The sequence below is a fragment of the Micromys minutus genome, assembly GCF_963924665.1.
Source record: "Micromys minutus genome assembly, chromosome: X".
In the NCBI taxonomy this organism is placed as follows: Eukaryota; Metazoa; Chordata; class Mammalia; order Rodentia; family Muridae; genus Micromys; species Micromys minutus.
This window is the reverse complement of record NC_137970.1, coordinates 35,187,779-35,206,445: the sequence shown is the minus strand read 5'-3', so window position 1 is coordinate 35,206,445 and position 18,667 is coordinate 35,187,779. Positions and strand designations below refer to the sequence as shown.

The following is an 18,667-nucleotide window of genomic DNA, read 5'->3' as shown; positions in this document are numbered from 1 at the left end:
CACCTATTTCTTTTTCTCATTGATCCATTGGTCCACTCCTTTGGCTCCACTGCAGCACTAGCTTTTAGTCTGCATAGTTCAGATTGACCAGTAAATAGAATACCTTGACCTGAAAATTACATAAATGAAGATTCTTAAAAATTCCAAGAATACTGGGCTCATTATATTTATTGTGTGAAATTTACAATTTCCTTATTTCTCTAAAGTATTACTTATAGGTCATTGAAATAGTATAGAACACTATAAATATATACACTTATTCATACACGACTGATAAAACCTCTTTTATTTTTGTTGAGTTTTTCAACCAAACCAAACCAAACTAAACAAACAAACAAACAAACAAAAATCCAACAGAGCATTGGTAATCATTGATTAAGGCAAGGGATTTTCATTAAGATCAATAATAGTAGAATGACCATTTTTGATCAACAATAGAAAGAGTGAAAATGTTTAGCATGAATATGTTAATAAGGAACAAGGTGACATGATTTTAAAAGTAATCCTGGTTTTCTCAAAATATATCACTAAAATAAACACACACACACACACACACACACACACACATATGTATATATACTGTATATATATACAGTTTAGTATCTATATATTTTAAATTTTGAACATCTGGGTATATATACAATTTGTAAATGATTTTTGTAATTTATTTTCTTGTAAAGCAAATAATTGATTATTTTACCTTACGGTTTCTTGAGATTGAAGGATTATGATTTTGTTTTTATAATTGAAACAATCCTTTCTTACCAGAAAGAAGATTCTATGCTAGGAAAGGTTGTGCCCTAGTTTTATTTATTTCCCTAAACTGATTAATTCAAATGGATTAAATGCTACCAATAAACATATTTTAAAGCATAATAGAAGTGTTAATAGGATAATTACCTCTACATGTACACTTATGTTTTTATATTTTTATTGTTTTTATTAGATACTCTCTGTATTTACATTTGAAATGTTATACCTTTCCCCACCATACATCCATCTCCCTTCTCCCTCCACTTGTCTTCACAAAGTTGCATTCACTCCAAATCACCCTCTCCTCCTCACTGCTTTGGCATTTCCCTACATTAGGAAATTGCTCCACCCTGGACCAAAGGCCTTGTCTCACATTGATGCCAGACACTGCTATCTTCAGCTACATATGCACCTGGATCCATAGGTCTCTCAATGTGTGCTCAATGGTTGGTGTTTTAGTTCATGGTGGTTGTGAAGGGTTTGGTTGGTTGATAATGTCATTCTTCCCATGAGGTTTCAACACCTTTCAGCTCCTTCAGTCTTTTCTTTAGCACCTTCATTGGAGTCCCCATGTTCAGTACCCTGGTTAGCTACAAGCATGCTCAGCTGCAACTGTATGACTCTGGCAGAACCCCTGAGAAGGCATCTCTATCTGGTTCCTGCCATTAAATACTTCTTGACTTCAGTAATAATGCTTGGTTTTTGAGGCTGCATATGGAGTGGATCCCCATGTAAGGCAGCCTGTGAATGATCTTTTCTTCAATTCCTGTTCCTCTGTTTGACCTTGTATTTCCTCCTGTGATTGTTTTGTTTTCTCTTCTAAAAAGGATTGAAGCATCTCCATTTTTGCCCACCTTCTTTTTGAGCTTCATAAGGTCTGTGAGTTGTCTCTTGGGTATTCAGAACTTGGGGTACAAAACTAAGCAAAGAATTATCAACTGAACAATGGCTGAGAAGCACCTAAAAAATGCTCAACATCTCTAGTCATCAGGGAAATGCAAATCAAAACAAGCCTGATATCCCACCTCACACCAGTCAGAATGGCTAAGATCAGAAACTAAGATGACAAAAGATGCTGGTGAGGATGTGGAGAAAGAGGAACACTCCTCCGCTGTTGGTGGGATTGTAAGCTGGTACAATCATTCTGGAAATCCGTCTGGTATTTTCTTAGAAAATTGAACATAGTATTACCTGAGACCCAAATATTCTACTCCTGGCATATACCTCAAAAATGCTCCAAGATCTAACAAGGAAGGACACATGTTCCACCACATTCATAGCAACCTTGTTGATAATAGCCAGAAGCTAGAAAGAACCCAGATGACCTTTAACAGAGAAATAGATGCAGAAAATGTGGTACATTTACATAATGGAATATTATTCAGCTATTAAATCAATGACTTCAGGAAATTCCTAGGCAAAGGGATGGAACTAGATACTATCATCCTGAGTCACAAAAGAACACACATGGAATGCACTCACTGATAAGTGGATGTTTTGTTATTTTAAAATATAAAATATTTACATAAAATCATTCACCTTGACCAAAGCAACTATCATAAAGGCTTCTATTTAAAGGGGTCTGGTTTACAGTTTCAGAGGTTCAGTCTGTTATCATCCATGAATTTGCTAATGTTGAATCATAATATCTACATGAATGCCACAACATTGGCTGATCACTGTTAATAACAAAAGCTTTTTCCTAAATATAAAGTTGTTAAATTTACTTAATTTAAAGTCATACATAGTTTGACAGTTTAAAAGGTAATAATGATTAATAATTATAGAAGTTTAACCATATTAAAATAATTAATATTTTTATTTGTTTAAAAACATGACATTCTAGGAGAGAAATTAAATCTTCAATCTATTTGCATATCTTGAATATGATATTAATTTATTATGTTACCTTCACCTAAATTCTGTTTCCATGCTAAATAAGTTGTTTAAACACAATAATCGTTGTATTGTAAAAATGTTAAGGGAATCATTTTAAATTTTATGGATTCATCTTTTGTCTTAGTCTGGGTTTTATTACTGTGAAGAGATACCATGACCAAGGCACTTATGAAGGCATGCATTTAATTGGGCCTGGCTTACAGTGTCAGAGGTTCAGTCCTTTATCCTCATGGTCAGAAACAGGGCATTATATAGGCAAATTTGGTGCTGGAGAAGCCAAGAATTCTACATCTTGTTCTGAAGGCAGTAGCAGGAGACTCTTCCACAGGCAACCAGGGGAGGGTCTAGATCACACAGGCTAGACAAGAGTATATATTTGAAATCTCAAAATAAGGCCAGACCTCCTATTAGTGCCACTTCCCATTGTGTGTGCACTTGCATGAGTTTTCCAAAAGTGTATTTGTATATTGGCAGTCCTGCAGGTCCCAGATGTTGAGGGAACTATGAAGCAAGTGTAGGGGGACAGGGACCAACAGCTGTTGCCACTGTTCTCAGGGTGAAAACAAATAAAAAGCCACACACACAAACAAAGGAAAGAAATCTGTGCCCCCTGAATTTGGAGACCTGCTTAACCTTTAAACTGGCAGTGTTAAGTATTCCAAGTCCTCAACCTCTAGCAGAAATGTCGAGTGGTTCTGTTGCTGAGAACTGGTGCTATACACAGATCAAAGTAGTGAATTTCTCCTACATGTGAACCATCAATAACTTTAGTTTTTACAGGATAGAAATGGGTGAAGTCATAAAAATTTCAACTTTTTCATTAGGAGCCAATGATAAACTGAAATGGTGTTTGTAAGTAATCCCAAAAGGGCTAGATGAAGAATGCAAAGATTACCTGTCACTTTACCTGTTGTTGGTCTACTGTCCAAAGAGTGAAGTTAGGACAAAGTTCAAATTCTCCATCCTGAATGCCAAGGGAGAAGAAACCAAAGCTATGGAGAGTTAGCGAGGTTATAAGTTCATGCAAGAACTGGGGATTCAAAAAATCCATCCATAGATATTTTCTCTTGGACAAGGCCAAGCTTGCCCTCTTCTGTGAGGTCAGTGTGCCAACATTTCTGGGCAGAACACTATGAATGTGGTAAAGGTTCTGGAATGCCAGTTCACAGATGAGTTAGGAGGTCTGTAGGAGAATTTCCTGTTCCCAGACACCTGCCTGTGTGCCTTGCTAGGAGTTCCAGGCTCACAAGACTATCTTAGTAGCTCGGTCTCCAGTTTTCAGTGCCACATTTGAACAGGAAATGGAGGAGAGCAGAAAGAATTGGATTTAAATTAATGATGTATAACCTGAAGTTTTTAAGGAAATGATGTGCTTCATCTACACGGGGACGGTACCAAACCTTGACAAAATGGCTAATTATTTGCTGGCAGCTGCTGATAAGTATGTTGTGAGCTTTTGAAGATAATGTGCAATGATACCCTCTTCAGTAACTTCTCTGTGGAGAATGCGGTGAAGATTCTCATCCTGGATGACCTTCACAGTACAGATCAGCTGAAAACTCAGGCAATAGATTTCAGCAACTATCATGCTTCAGATGTCTTGGAGACCTCTGGGTGAAAGTCAATGATGGTGCCACATCCCCACTTAGTAACAGAAGTATATCACTCTCTGACTTAAGCACAATGCCCTTTCTTGCCTCCCCACTACCAAATAGCTGAAGCAATCCTAAGATCCTACCAGTTTGGAGACTCCATTTATTTTCCAGAAGCAGTAGCCACTGTTGCTGCCACTAACTACTAGGTTGACAGTGCAATCTGTGGAGCTTTTACTTTGTGTTAAGGGAAAGACTGCACCATGACCCAGACTTTGAAACAGCACTAAATAACCTAAGGAAACTGGGGGATGGAAGGGCCCAGGACTTGGGTCACTCAACCTAATGAAATTCTGTTGCTCTGTCACCATGTACCCTTTGGCCTGGCCAATTTTGATACTGGGATTCATTTTAGGTGCTGGCCCCAAGCACACCCCATCAGTGGTACTTCGGAGCAATCAACATCTTACTGAGCAGAACAAACTGTCAGGTGCCTGGAGCACAAGGGGGGAGGGAATCAGAAACAATACATTTGGTTTTAAAAGATGAAATAAAGAAAGAAGAAATATTTTTTTGAAAATCAGTGTGTGGATTCCAGTAGTATTTATGTTGAAAAAAGCAAAATTTTAGTCCTTCCAGCTGTAGATATTTGTGAAAACTCACTACCATACAAGTATCAAAAGAGCTCAAAATATTAATAATGTTTTAAGTATATAGTTATAGATCCAGGGACACAGGCCTGGCAAGACTGCACTGTGAGTAGCCGGGGTGCAGAGAGGGCTAGGTCTAGCATGTGATAGGTGTGGGCCCCCGTTGTTCCAGGGGAGCAGGAACTCTGCCCTAGAGAATCAGGTCAACCCAGAAAGATCTTGCGTGCAGACCAAACACTCAATCCATTTGCCACCTGGAACAGCAGAGATCCAGGAACACAAGCCTGGAGAGTCTGTACTATGTGGGGTCAAGACTCAGAGAGGTCTGGGCTGAGTGTGCAGAAAGCACCCCCGCATTGGTTCAGGGAGAAAGAACCCTGGAATAGGGACTTGATATATGCCCAGAAAGGAATCATGTGTTAACAAAACCCTCAGGCCATTTGTCACCGAGAACAGCAGAGACCCAGGGACACAGGCCTGGCAAGACTGCACTGTGAGTAGCCAGCGCACAGAGAGGGCCAGGCCTAGCTCAGGGTAGGTGTGGCACTCCAGTTAGTCTGGGTAGCAGGAACTCTGCCAAAGAGATTTTGGTCCACTCAGAAGGGCCTTGCATATATATCAAATGCTCAAGCCATTTAGCATCTAAAACAGCAGAGATCCAGGGACAAAGTTCAGGTACACGGGAGATATGGGAACCAATCACTGACAACAAGCCAACATTTAGTCACAGTCAAGAAAATGGCAAGAGGAAAGCAAAAGAACTTATGCAATGGAAACCAAGACAACCTGGCAACATCAGAACCCAGCTCTCCCATCACAGCAAGCAGTAAAATGCCAAACACCACAGAAAAAGAAGACTCAGACATGAAATCATACCTCAAGATGATGATGGAGATCTTAAACAAAAATGGGAGTAAAGCCATAAAGAAACAGGAGCTTTAAAAGAGGAAACACGAAAATCAGTCAAAGAAATCAAAGAACTACAGGAAAACAGAAACAAAGAGATGGAGGAATCGAAGAAGGAACTTAAAATGAAAATGGAAACAATAAAGAAAACACTAAAAGAGACAAGCCTGGAGGTAGAAAACCAAATAAATAAATAAATAAATAAATAAATAAATAAATAAATCAGGAGTCACAGATGCAAGCATCTCACACAGACTACAAGAAATGAAAGAGAGAATCTCAGGGGCTGAAAACAACATTGAAAACATAGACAAAACAGTCAGAGAAGATGCAAAAGCCAAAAAGCTCCTCACCCAAAATGTGCAGGAGATCCAGGACACAATGAGAAGACCAAACCTAAGAATAATAGGAACAGAAAAAAGCGAATATCACTTAAGAGGCACAACAAATATCTTCAAAAAACCGTAGAAGAGAACTTCACTGTCGTTAAGAATGAGATGAGCCTAAGCATAAAACTAGGCTACAGAATTCCAAATAGAGTGGACCAGAAAAAAAAAAAAAAATTATTCCCGACACATAATAGTCAAAATGCCAAGTGCCCAAAGCAAAGAAAGAATACTAAAAGCATTAAGGGAAAAACGACATGTAACAAATAAAGGCAGACCAAACAGAATCATACCCGACTTCTCAGCAGAGACTATGAAAGCTAGAAAATCCTGGGCAGACATCATGCAGACCCTAAGAGAACACAAGAGTCAGCCGAAGCTGCTATGCCCAGCAAAACTCTCAATCACGATAAATGGAAAGACCAAGAGATTTCAGGACAAAATTAGTTTACACAATATCTGACCACAAACCCAGCATAACAAGTTTTAGGTAGAAAACCCAAACAAGGAGGGACACTTCATCCTAGTAAAAATAAGAAAGTAACTAAGCAAGAAAACCAAAAGAAGAAAGACACAGACACAATTCTACCTGTAAAAGCAAAAATAACAGGAAAGAGCAACCACTATTCCTTAATATCTGTTAATATAAATGGGCTAAATTTCCCAACAAAGAGACATAGACTATCAGACTGGATACATAAACAGAATCCCACCTTTTGCTGCATACAAGAAACTCATCTCAGAGACAAAAACAGACACTATCTCAGAGTAAAAGGTAGGGAAAAAACTTCCAAGCAAATGCCACCAAGAAACAAGATGTACTAGCCATTCTAATATCAAATATATTTTCAACCAAAAATTATCAAAAAAAGATAAGGAAGGAGACTTTTTACTCATTACAGGAAAAATTTGTCAGGAGGAACTCAATCCTTAACATATATGCTCCAAATACAAGAGCACCCGTATTCAAAGGAGAAACCCCACTAACACTCAAAAAATATATTGCACCCCACACAATAATAGTGGGAGACCTCAACACCCCACTCTCATCAGTGGACAAATAACTGAAACAGAAACTGAACAAAGATGCAGTGAAACTAGCAGAGGTTATGAACCAATTGGAAGTAATAGACATCTACAGAATATTTCATCCTAAAACTAAAGAACGCACCTTCTTCTCAACAACTCAGGGCACCTTCTCCAAAATTGACCATATAATCGGTCATAAGCCTCAATAGATATAAGAAGATTGAAATACACCCATGCATCCTATATCAGATCACAATAGACTAAGGCTGGTCTTTAATAACAACAAAGACAAAAAAAAAAAAAGCCCTTATACACATTGAAACTAAACAATGTTCTACTGAACCATAGCATGGTCAAAAAAGAAATAAAAAAAAAGAAATTAAGGATTTTCTAGAATTTAATGAAAATGAAAAGACAACATACCCAAACCTATGGCATGCAAAGAAAACAGTACTGAGAGGAAAACTCATAACTCTGAGTGGTTCCAGAAAGTAACTGGAGGGACCATACATGAGAAACTTGACAGCACAGTTGAAAGCTCTAGAACAAAAGGAAGCAGATACACCCAAGAGAAGTAGATGTCAAGAAATTATCAAACTCAGAACAGAAATTGACCAAATAGAAACAAAAAGAACCATCGAAAGAATCAACAAAACCAAGAGCTGGTTCTTTGAGAAAATAAACAAGATTGATAAACCCCTAGCCAGACTAACTAGAGGGCAAAGAGAGAGTATCCAAATTAACAAAATCAGAAAGGAAAGTGGAGACATAACAACTGAAACTGAGAAAATTCAAGAAATCATCAGATACTACTACAAAAGAATATACTCCACAAAGTTGGAAAATCTGGAGAAAATGGATGAATTCCTAGACAGATACCAGATACACACATCAAAACGGTCATTCACCATGATCAAGTAGGCTTCATCCCTGGGATTCACAGATGGTTTAATATACAGAAATACATCCATGTAATCCACCATACAAACAAAATCAAATATAAAATACACATGGTCATCTCATTAGATGCTGAGAAAGCATTTGACAGAATTCAACACCCTTTCATGTTTAAAGTCTTGGAAAGAACAGTAATCCAAGGCCCATACCTAAATATAATAAAAACAATATACAGCAAACCAATAGCCAATATTAAACTTAATGGTGAGAAACTTGAAATAATCCCACTAAAATCAGGGACTAGACAAAGCTACACACTCTCTCCCTACCTATTCAACATAGTACTGGAAGTCCTGACCAGAGCAATAAGACAGAAAATGAAATCAAAGGGATACAAATTGGAAAGGAAGAAATAAAAACATCACTGTTTGCAGATGACATGATAGTGTACATAAGTGACCCCAATAATTCCACCAGAGAACTTCTACAGCTGATAAAGTCCAGCAAAGTGGCTGGATATAAAATTATCTCAAAAAAATCAGTAGCCTTTCTCTACTCAAAGGACAAACATGCAGACAAAGCAATTAAAGAAAAGATACCCTTCACAATAGTCACAAAGAATATGAAATACCTTGGTATGACTCCAACCAAGCAAGTGAAGGAACTATATGAGAACTTCAAAACTCTGAAGAAGGAAATCGAGGAAGATCTCAGAAAATGGAAAGATCTCCCACGCTCATAGATGGAAAGGATCAATACTGTAAAAATGGACATCTTACCCAAAGCAATCTACTGATTCAATGCAATCCCCATCAAAATTCCAACCCAATTCTTCATAGAGTAGGAAAGAGCAATGTGCAATTTCATCTGGAATTACAAAAAACTTGAATAGTGAAGTTCATATTAAACAACAAAAAAAATCTGTGGGAATCACCATCCCTGACCTCAAGTTGTATTACAAGGAAATTGTGTTAAAAACTGCATGGTACTGGTACAGAGATAGGCACATGGATCAGTGGAATAGAATAGTAGATCCAGATATGAACCCTCACACATATGGTCACTTGATTTTTAACAAAGGAACTGTAAAAATCCAATGGCAAATGAACAGCCTATTCAACAAAAGGTGTTGGTTCAATTGGCACTCAGCATGCAGAAGAATTAAAATAGACCCTTTCTTATCTCCTTGTACAAAGCTCAAGTGCAAGTGGATCAAAGATCTCCACATTAAACTAGGTACACTGAAATTATTGGTAGAGAAAGTCAGAAAAACCTTAGAACACATAGGCACAGGGGAAAATTTCCTGAACAGAACACCAATGGCTCCTGCTCTAAAGTCAAAGATTGGCAAATAGGACTTAATGAGATTGCAATGGTTCTGTAAGGCTAAGGACACTCCAGAAAAGGAAAAGGCTCCCAACAGATTGGGAAAAGATCCTTACCAACCCAATATCTGATAGAGGCCTAATATCCAAGGTATGCAAATAACTCAAGAAGTTAGACACCAGAGAATCAAACAATATTATTAAAAATGGGGTACAGAGCTAAACAAAAAGTTCTCAATTGAGGAATAGTGTACTACCTGAAGAAGCAGTTATTCCACTTCTGGGAATATACCCCAGAGATGTTCCAACATACAACAAAGACACATGCACCACATTGTTCATAGCAGCTCTATTTATAATAGCCAGAAGCTGGAAAGAACCCAAATGTCCTTCAGTACATGAATGGATACAAACATCGTGGTATATTTACACAATGGAGTACTACTCACCTATCAGAAACAATGACTTTATGAAATTCTTAAGAAAATGGATGCATCTAGAGAATATCAACCTGAGTGAGATCACCTAGTCACACAAGAACAGAACAGTCTTGGATGCTAACCCCAGAAAGCTCTGAACACCCCAGAAACAACTCACAGACTATAAGAAGTTCAAGAAAAGCAAAAAAAAAAAAAAAAAAAAAAAAAAAAAAAAAAAAAAAAAAAAAAAAGAAAAGAAAAAGAAGAAGAAAAAAAAAGAAAAAGAAAAAAAAAAAACCATTATGCTTAATCCTTATAGACTAAGAAAACGTTGACTAATTCCAGGTTATACCTTGTTTTACATGTAATTTATGCTGATTGTAACTAGTATGATCTTTTTTGTAAACAACTTTATTTTACAAAACATATATAAATGTACATATTTTAAACATTTTTTGCTTAAAATTATACATTTGTCAGTACATTTTCAGATTTTAACATAATTTTTATATAAAACTATATGAATATATTTTTTAGTCAGTACTTGATTTTTTTCAAGGTTTGGTTGTATGCCTTGAAAAGTTAACAGTTACAATGAGCTAAAGTACATGTAAAACAAAATGTAACATGGAAATAGTGAAAGTTTTCTTGTTTTGTAAATTTTGTTTTGTTTTGTTTTGTTTTATTTATTTCTTGGACTTCATACAGTCTGTGAGTTGTTTCTGGGGGAGTGCAAGCCTCTGGGGTTAGCATCCCAATAGCAGTGACTGCATATTATGTCTGTTCTTTTGTGACTGGGTTATCTCACTCAGGATGATATTCTCTAGATGCAGCCATTTTCTTAAGAATTTGGTTAAGTCATTGTTTCTGGTGGCTGAGTAGTATTCCATTGTGTATATGTACCACAATTTTTGTATCCATTCATCTTCTGAAGGACATCTGGGTTCCTTCCAGCTTCTGGCTAATATAAATAGAGCCGCTATGAACATTGTGGTGCATATATCTTTGTTGTGTATTAAAGTGTCTCTGGGGTATATGTGCAGAAGTGAAATAGCGGGGTCTTCAGGTAGTACTATATCCAATTTTCTGAGGTAACGCCAGACAGATTTCCAGAGTGGTTGATTTAGCTTGCAACCCCACCAACAGTGGTGAAGTGTTCCTTTTTCTCCACAGCCTCGCCAGCATCTGCTGTCATCTGAGTTTTGGATCTTGGCCAATCTGACTGGTGTGAGGTGGAATCTCAGGGTTGTTTTTATTTGCATTTCCCTGATGTGGAGCACTTCATCAGATGTTTCTCGGCCATTCAGTGTTCCTCAACTGAAAATGTGCTGTTTAGATCTGTACCCCATTTTAAATAGGGTTATTTGATTCTCTGGTGTCTAGCTTTTTGAGTTCCTTGTACACCTTGGATATTAGGCCTCTATCTGATGTGGTGTTGGTAAAGATCTTTTCACATCTGTTGGTTGCCATTTTGTTTTCTTGACAATGTCCTTAGCCTTACAGAAACTTTGCAATCTCATTAAGTCCCATTTGTTAATCTTTGACCTTAGAGCTTGAGCCATTGGTTTTATGTACAGGAAATTTTCTCCTGTGCCTATGTGTTCTAAGGTTTTCCCTACTTTCTCATCTAATAGTTTCAGTGTATCTGGTTTAATGTGGAGATCTTTGATCCACTTACACTTGAGCTTTGTACAATGAGATAAGAAAGGGTCTATTTTCATTCTTTTGCATGCTGAGTGCCAGTTGGACCAGCACCATTTGTTGAATAGGCTGTCCTTTTTCCATTGAATGTTTACTGCTCCTTTGTCAAAAATCAGGTGACCATATACAGGAGGGCTCATTTCTGGATCCTCTATTCTATTCCATTGATCCACATGCCTATTTCTGTACCAGTACCGTGCAGTTTTCAGCACAATTGCCTTGTAATATAGCTTGAGGTCAGGGATAGTGATTCCCGCAGATGTTTTTTTGTTGTTGAGGATGGATTTCGCTATGTTAGGTCTTTTGTTATTCCATATGAAATTGCACATTGATTTTTCCAATTCCATGAAGAACTGGGTTGGAATTTTGATGGGGATTGCATTGAATCTGTAGATTGCTTTTGGTAGTATGGCCATTTTTAAAATGTTGATTTTTCTAATCCATGAGCATGGGAGATCTTTCCATTTTCTGAGATCCTCCTCAATTTCTTTCTTTAGAGGTTTGAAGTTCTTGTCATACAGGTCCTTCACTTGCTTAGTTAGAGTCACACCAAGGTATTTCATAGTTTTTGTAACAATTGTGAAGGGTACGTGTTCCCTAATTTCTTTCTCCACATGTTTGTTCTTTGAGTACAGGAAGGCTACTGATTTGTTTGAGTTAATTTTGTATCCAGCCACTTTGCTGAACTTGTTTATCAGCTGTAGGAGTTCTCTGGTGGAATTTTTGGGGTCACTCAAGTACACTATCATGTCATCGGCAAAGAGTGATGTTTTTATCTCTTCCTTTCTGATTTGTATCCCCTTGATCTCCTTTTGCTGTCTAATTGCTCCAGCCATGACATCCAGTACTATGTTGAATAGGTAGGGGGAGAGTGGGCAGCCTTGTCGAGTCCCTGATTTTAGTGGGATTGCTTCAAGTTTCTCGCCATTAAGTTTGATGTTGGCTGTTGGTTTGCTGTATATTGCTTTTATTATGTTAAAGTATGGGCCTTGGATTCCTGTTCTTTCCAGGACTTTTAACATGAAGGGGTGTTGGATTTTGTCGAATGCTTTCTCAGCGTCTAGTGAGATGACCATGTGATTTTGATCTTTGAGTTGGTTTATATTGTGGATTACGTTGATGGATTTCCTTATGTTAAACGATCCCTGCATCCCAGGGATGAAGCCTACTTGGTCATGATGAATGATGGTTTTGATGTGTTCTTGGATTCGGTTTGCAAGGATTTTGTTGAGTATTTTTGAATCAATGTTCATAAGTGACATTGGTCTGAAGTTCTCTTTCTTTGTAGGGTCTTTGTGTGGTTTAGGTACGAGGGTTATTGTAGCCTCAAAAAATGAGTTGGGTAATATTCCATCTGATTCTGTCTTTTAGAATAGTTTGGCGAGTATTGGTGTTATATCCCCAATAAATGTCTGATAAAATTCTGCACTGAACCTGTCTGGTCCTGGGCTTTTCTTGGTTGGGAGGCTTTTGATGACTTCTTCTATTTCTTTAGGTGTTATAGGGTTATTTAGATGGTTTACTTGGTCCTGGTTTAACTTTGGGACCTTGTATCTGTCTAGGAAAACGTCCATTTCCTCCAGATTTTCCAATTTTGTGGAGTATAAGTTTTTGTAGTAGGATCTGATGATTTCTTGAATTTCCTCAGTTTCAGTTGTTATGTTGCCATTTTCCTTTCTGATTTTGTTAATTTGGATACTCACTCTTTGCCCTCTAGTTAGTCTGGCTAGGGGTTTATCAATCTTGTTGATTTTCTCAAAAAACCAACTCTTTGTTTTGTTGATTTTTTCAATGGTTCTTTTTGTTTCTATTTGGTCTATTTTTGCCCTAATTTTGATTATTTCTTGCCATCTACTTTTTTGGGTATATCTGCTTCCTTTTGTTCTAGGGCTTTTAGCTGTGCTGTCAGGTTGCTGATGTGAGCTCTCTCCAGCTTCTTTTTGGATGCACTTAGGGCTATGAGCTTTCCTCTCAATACTGCTTTCATTGCATCCCATAGGTTTGGGTATGTTGTGTTTTCGTTTTCGTTGAATTGTAGAAAACCCTTAATTTCTTTCTTTATTTCTTCTTTGACCCTGCTATCCTTTAACAGAGCGTTGTTTAGTTTCCATGTGTATGTGGGCTTTTTGTTGTCTTTTTTGTTGTTAAAGACCAGCCGTAGACCATGGTGATCTGAGAGGATGCATGGGAGTATTTCAATCTTCTTATATCGATGGAGGCTCATTCTGTGTCCAATTATGTGGTCAATTTTCGAGAAGGTCCCATGGGGTGGTGAGAAGACGGTGTATTCTTTTACTTTAGGATAGTATGTTCTGTATATATCTATAAATTCTAGTTGGTTCAAAGTCTCTGCTAGTTTTGCAGTGTCCTTGTTCAGTTTCTGTTTCCCAGATCTGTCCATTGGTGAGAGTGGGGTATTAAAGTCTCCCACTATTATTGTGTGGGGTGAAATGTATTTTTTGAGCTTTAGTAGGGTTTCTTTTATGAATGTGGGTGCTTTTTTATTTGAAGCATATATGTTTAGGATTGAGAGTTCCTCCTGACAGATTTCCCCGGTAATGAGTATAAAGTGTCCTTCCTTATCTTTTTTGATAACTTTTGGTTGGAAATTTACTTTATTTGATATTAGAATAGCCACTCCAGCTTGCTTCTTGGTGCTGTTTGCTTGGAAGTTTTTTTCCCACCCTTTTACTCTGAGATAGTGTCTGTCTCTGTATCTGAGATGAGTTTCCTGTATGCAGCAAAAGGCTGGATTTTGTTTATGTATCCAGTCTGATAGTCTATGTCTCTTTATTGGGGAGTTGAGACCATTTATGTTAATAGATATCAAGGAATAGTTGTTTCTGTTTCCTGCCATTATTGCTTTTTTGGGTTGAGTTGTGTCTGTGTTTTTTTCTTCTTTTAGTTTTCTTGTTTAGGAGTTTTCTTGTTCTTACTAGGCTGTATTTTCCTTCATTGTATTGGGTTTTCCACCTATAATTCGTTGTAGTGCTGTGTTTATGGTCAGATATTGTGTGAATTTTGATTTGTCTTGAAATATCTTTGTCTCTCCATCGATGGTGATTGATAGTTTTGCTGGCTATAGCAGCTTGGGCTGGCACTTGTGCTCTCTTAAGGAGTCATGATGTCTGTCCAGGCTCTTCTAGCTTTCATAGTCTCTGTTGAGAAATCGGGTGTGAGTCTGATTGGTCTGCCTTCATATGTTACCTGACCTTTTTCCCTTACTGCTTTTAGTATTCTTTCTTTACTTTGGGCACTTGATGTTTTTACTATTATGTGTCAGGAGGTATTTCTTTTCTGGTCCAACCTATTTGGAGTTCTGAAGGCTTCTTTTATGCTCGTGGTCATCTCATTCTTGAGGGTAGGGAAGTTTTCTTCTATGATTTTGTTGAAGATATTTACTGTGCCTCTTAGTTGATACTCTTCTCCCTCTTCTATTCCTATTATCCTTAGGTTCGGTCTTCTCATTGTGTCTTGGATTTCCTGGACATTTTGGGTTAGGAGCTTTTTGTTTTTTACATCTTCTCTGGATGTTTTTTCTATGTTTGAAATGTTGTCTCCTGCCCCCGAGATTCTCTCTTCGATCTCTTGTAATCTATTGGAAATGTTTGCTTCTGTGACTCCTGATTTCTTTTTTTTGGTGTTCTGCCTTTAGTGTTATCTCTTTTAGCGTTTTCTTTATTGTGTCAATTTCTGTTTTAATTTTCCTCTTCCATTCCTTTATTTCTTTTGTTCTGTTTTCCACTAGTTCTTTGAGTTGACTGTTTTTCTTGTTTCTGCTTTAAAAGCTTCTGAATCTTTTTGCTTTTCCTCCCTTTCTTGTTTAAGTAACTCTATCAGTGTCTTGAGGTATGATTTCAGGTCTGTGTCTTCTTTTTCTGGAGTGTTTGGAAGTCCAATGTTTGCTGTTATGGGAGAGCTGGGTTCTGGTGTTGCTAGATTGTCTTGGTTTCCTTGGGATATACTCTTTCTCTTTCCTCTTGCCATTTTGTTGTCAGTGATATGTTCTCGTCTTTCCCTTGTCTCTGGTCTGTGTCCCTGGTTCTCCACTGGTCCAGGTGTCAGATGGCTCGAGCCCTGTTTTATGCCTCAGAGTCGTCAGGTGTGAGCAGAAGTTCCAACGTACTGTTTTTGGTTGCTGGATCAGGCACGGCAGGGCAGGGCAAGGCAGGGGGTGTACTTTCCGTGTATACTCCACAGAGATCTCTCTGCTTCCGGCAGCCCAGGTCTCCCACCCACCAGTTGCTCAGCCTCTACGAGCCTCCGTTCCAGGTGGCAGATGGGCCAGGCTCTGCTCTGCGTCCTGATGTCGCCTCCGGGTGGAAACAGAGGTTCTAATTTTCTGTTCCCAATCGCAGTTGCTCAGCCTCTATGAGCCGCCGTTCCGGGTGGCAGATGGGCCAGGCTCTGCTCTGTGTCCGGAAGTCGCCTCCGGGTGGAAACAGAGGTTCTAATTTTCTGTTCCCAATCGCTGGATCTGGCAAGGCAGGGAAGGGAAAAGTTTGGTTGTGCACTTTCCGTGTGCACTTCGCAGAGATCTCTCTGCTCCACTGCTGTCTAGGTCTCCCACTCACCAGTTGCTCAGCCTCTATGAGCCGCCGTTCCGTGTGGCAGGTGGGCCAGGCTCTGCTCTGCGTCCTGATGTCGCCTCCGGGTGGAAACAGAGGTTCTAATTTTCTGTTCCCAATCGCAGTTGCTCAGCCTCTATGAGCCGCCGTTCCAGGTGGCAGATGGGCCAGGCTCTGCTCTGTGTCCGGAAGTCGCCTCCGGGTGGAAACAGAGGTTCTAATTTTCTGTTCCCAATCGCTGGATCTGGCAAGGCAGGGAAGGGAAAAGTTTGGTTGTGCACTTTCCGTGTGCACTTCGCAGAGATCTCTCTGCTCCACTGCTGTCTAGGTCTCCCACTCACCAGTTGCTCAGCCTCTATGAGCCGCCGTTCCGTGTGGCAGGTGGGCCAGGCTCCGCTCTACGTCCGGAAGTCGCCTCACTAGTATGATCTTAATGCACACTATCAAACCTTTAAAAAAAAATACAAGCACTGACAAAAATGTATTCATATACTTTTATATAAAAATGCTCAAAATCTGTACATTTATCTTTTTTGAAAAAAATAAATACATTTGTTCAATTTTTTAAAAATCTGTAAATGTATCCCTCTTCTTTTTTTTTTAAATAATGAGGTAAGAAATAAAAAAAAGAAAAAAATGTGTATTGTTATAATGAAGTAAAGCAATGTAGGACTAATGGTAGAGTATGGTGATGCATGCAGCCTGAGAGAGTTATTTTGTCACTAAGTAGAATTGACCTCTCTAAAGAAGCAGTATTAATGGAATTGAATAGCAGCCAGAAAGATATGTCTGCTAGAAACATACTAGCAAACAATCCCTCCAAAGAAAACTCACAGAGAGAGACAAACACATATTGTTATTCTTTGCCTTTAGATCAAGGACTTGCCTCTTAATTATCTACTCTCCAAGGTGAGATTAAAAATATTTCTAAATCCCAACCTATGTCCACATTAGCTTCAGTAATAAAATATACCACCAAACCTACATTCTTGTGGAATGTATGTTCCCTAATTAAAAATTGTATGAATGTTCCTCTCATATGATCACTCTCAATAATTCTAACTTTAAAATCATATTGTGAGGAGGCAAACTCTAGGAAATTACAAACTCAAGGTTCGCAATTACGTGAGATAATATTTAACAAACACCAAAAAAAAAAAAAAAAAAAAAAAAAACACCAAATCAAGCAAACAAACAAAAAGAAAAAAAAAAAAAAAAACTACGCAATCCTTCCTATGTATCTGTCTGTCTGGTGGAAGAACCAGGGCTTCCGTCTGATTTATCAAACACTGTTTTATATTAGTCCATTGGTTTGTAATCACAATAAAATTACACAATCAGACCTTTTTCTTTCTTTCTTTCTTTCTTTCTTTCTTTCTTTCTTTCATTATTTCTTTATTTATTTCATTTATTTTTTATTTTTTTGCTGGAATTGAGACTGGTTACATTACTATAAATTCTTGAAACAGTAGCAGCAAATATCACTTGATTTTGGAGCATGGCCTCTAAGTAGCCCAGTAATGCGCTCAAACTAAAAAACTAAACTAAACTAAACTAAAATAACTTCCCCTGCCCAAAAGCCATTGAAATAATGTTGATTCTGGGAAATTACTTTCATGGATGACTTAAGTCAATATATCATGCTTAACATTGTTTTTAAAGAATTTTTCCATAGACATTTGCTTTGAAAAAAGCTGTCTAATCCAGGCAGTCTCAAAATTCTTGCCTTTTCTAGCATCCAAATGATGCCTGGACCTCTTCCTTTTTTGTCAATGATGGTGAAACAGGCTTTATTTTATAACAGGAACTGTCTGATATGCTTTGAGAGCCATGTTTCCTTTTCTGTCCTGACTGCTTTTCTTACAAGCTCTCATATTTTTCTTTGCTCAGTTCTTACCCTCATAATTCTGGGAAATAAAAAAAGGTTGCATTTTTGGCTCTGTCTTATTCTCAGCCAAAGATTAAATTTACTTCAAAAGTACATAGTTACCACATACTGAATATTATTAATAACAGTAATCATAATAACAAGTTAATCTTCAGACAGGGTTGACCTCTTAAAATATTGTAGAACGAAAATATCAGTTTTTGTTGTGTATTGAAGTGTCTCTGGGGTATATGCCCAGAAGTGGAATAGCTGGGTCTTCAGGTAGTACTATATCCAATTTTCTGAGGTATCGCCAGACAGACTTCCAGAGTGGTTGTATTGGCTTGCAACCCCACCAACAGTGGAGAAGTGTTCCTCTTTCTCCACAGCCTTGCCAACATCTGCTGTCATCTGAGTTTTGGATCTTGGCAAATCTGACTGGTGTGAGGTGGTATCTCAGGGTAGTTTTGATTTGCATTTCCCTGATGGCTAAGGATGTCAAGCACTTCCTCAGGTGTTTCTCCGCCATTCGGTGTTCCTCAACTGAAAACGTTTTGTTTAGCTCTGTACCCCATTTTTAATAGGGTTGTTTGATTCTCTGGTGTCTAGCTTTTTGAGTTCCTTGTACACCTTGGATATTAGGCCTCTATCTGATGTGGTATTGGTAAAGATCTT

At 38.1% G+C, this 18,667-nt stretch overlaps 1 protein-coding gene and 1 pseudogene across 2 annotated transcripts in view; both read left to right on the top strand.

The window, feature by feature from the left end:
• IL1RAPL1 (interleukin 1 receptor accessory protein like 1) overlaps positions 1-18,667 on the top strand; it is a gene marked incomplete at both ends in the record, with an annotated part of 1,250,687 nt that overhangs the window by 1,094,165 nt on the left and 137,855 nt on the right. The window lies entirely within an intron of this gene.
• On the top strand, positions 3,335-4,270 carry LOC308415774 (speckle-type POZ protein-like; annotated as a pseudogene). The gene has a single exon. The product of its transcript is annotated as a speckle-type POZ protein-like (transcript).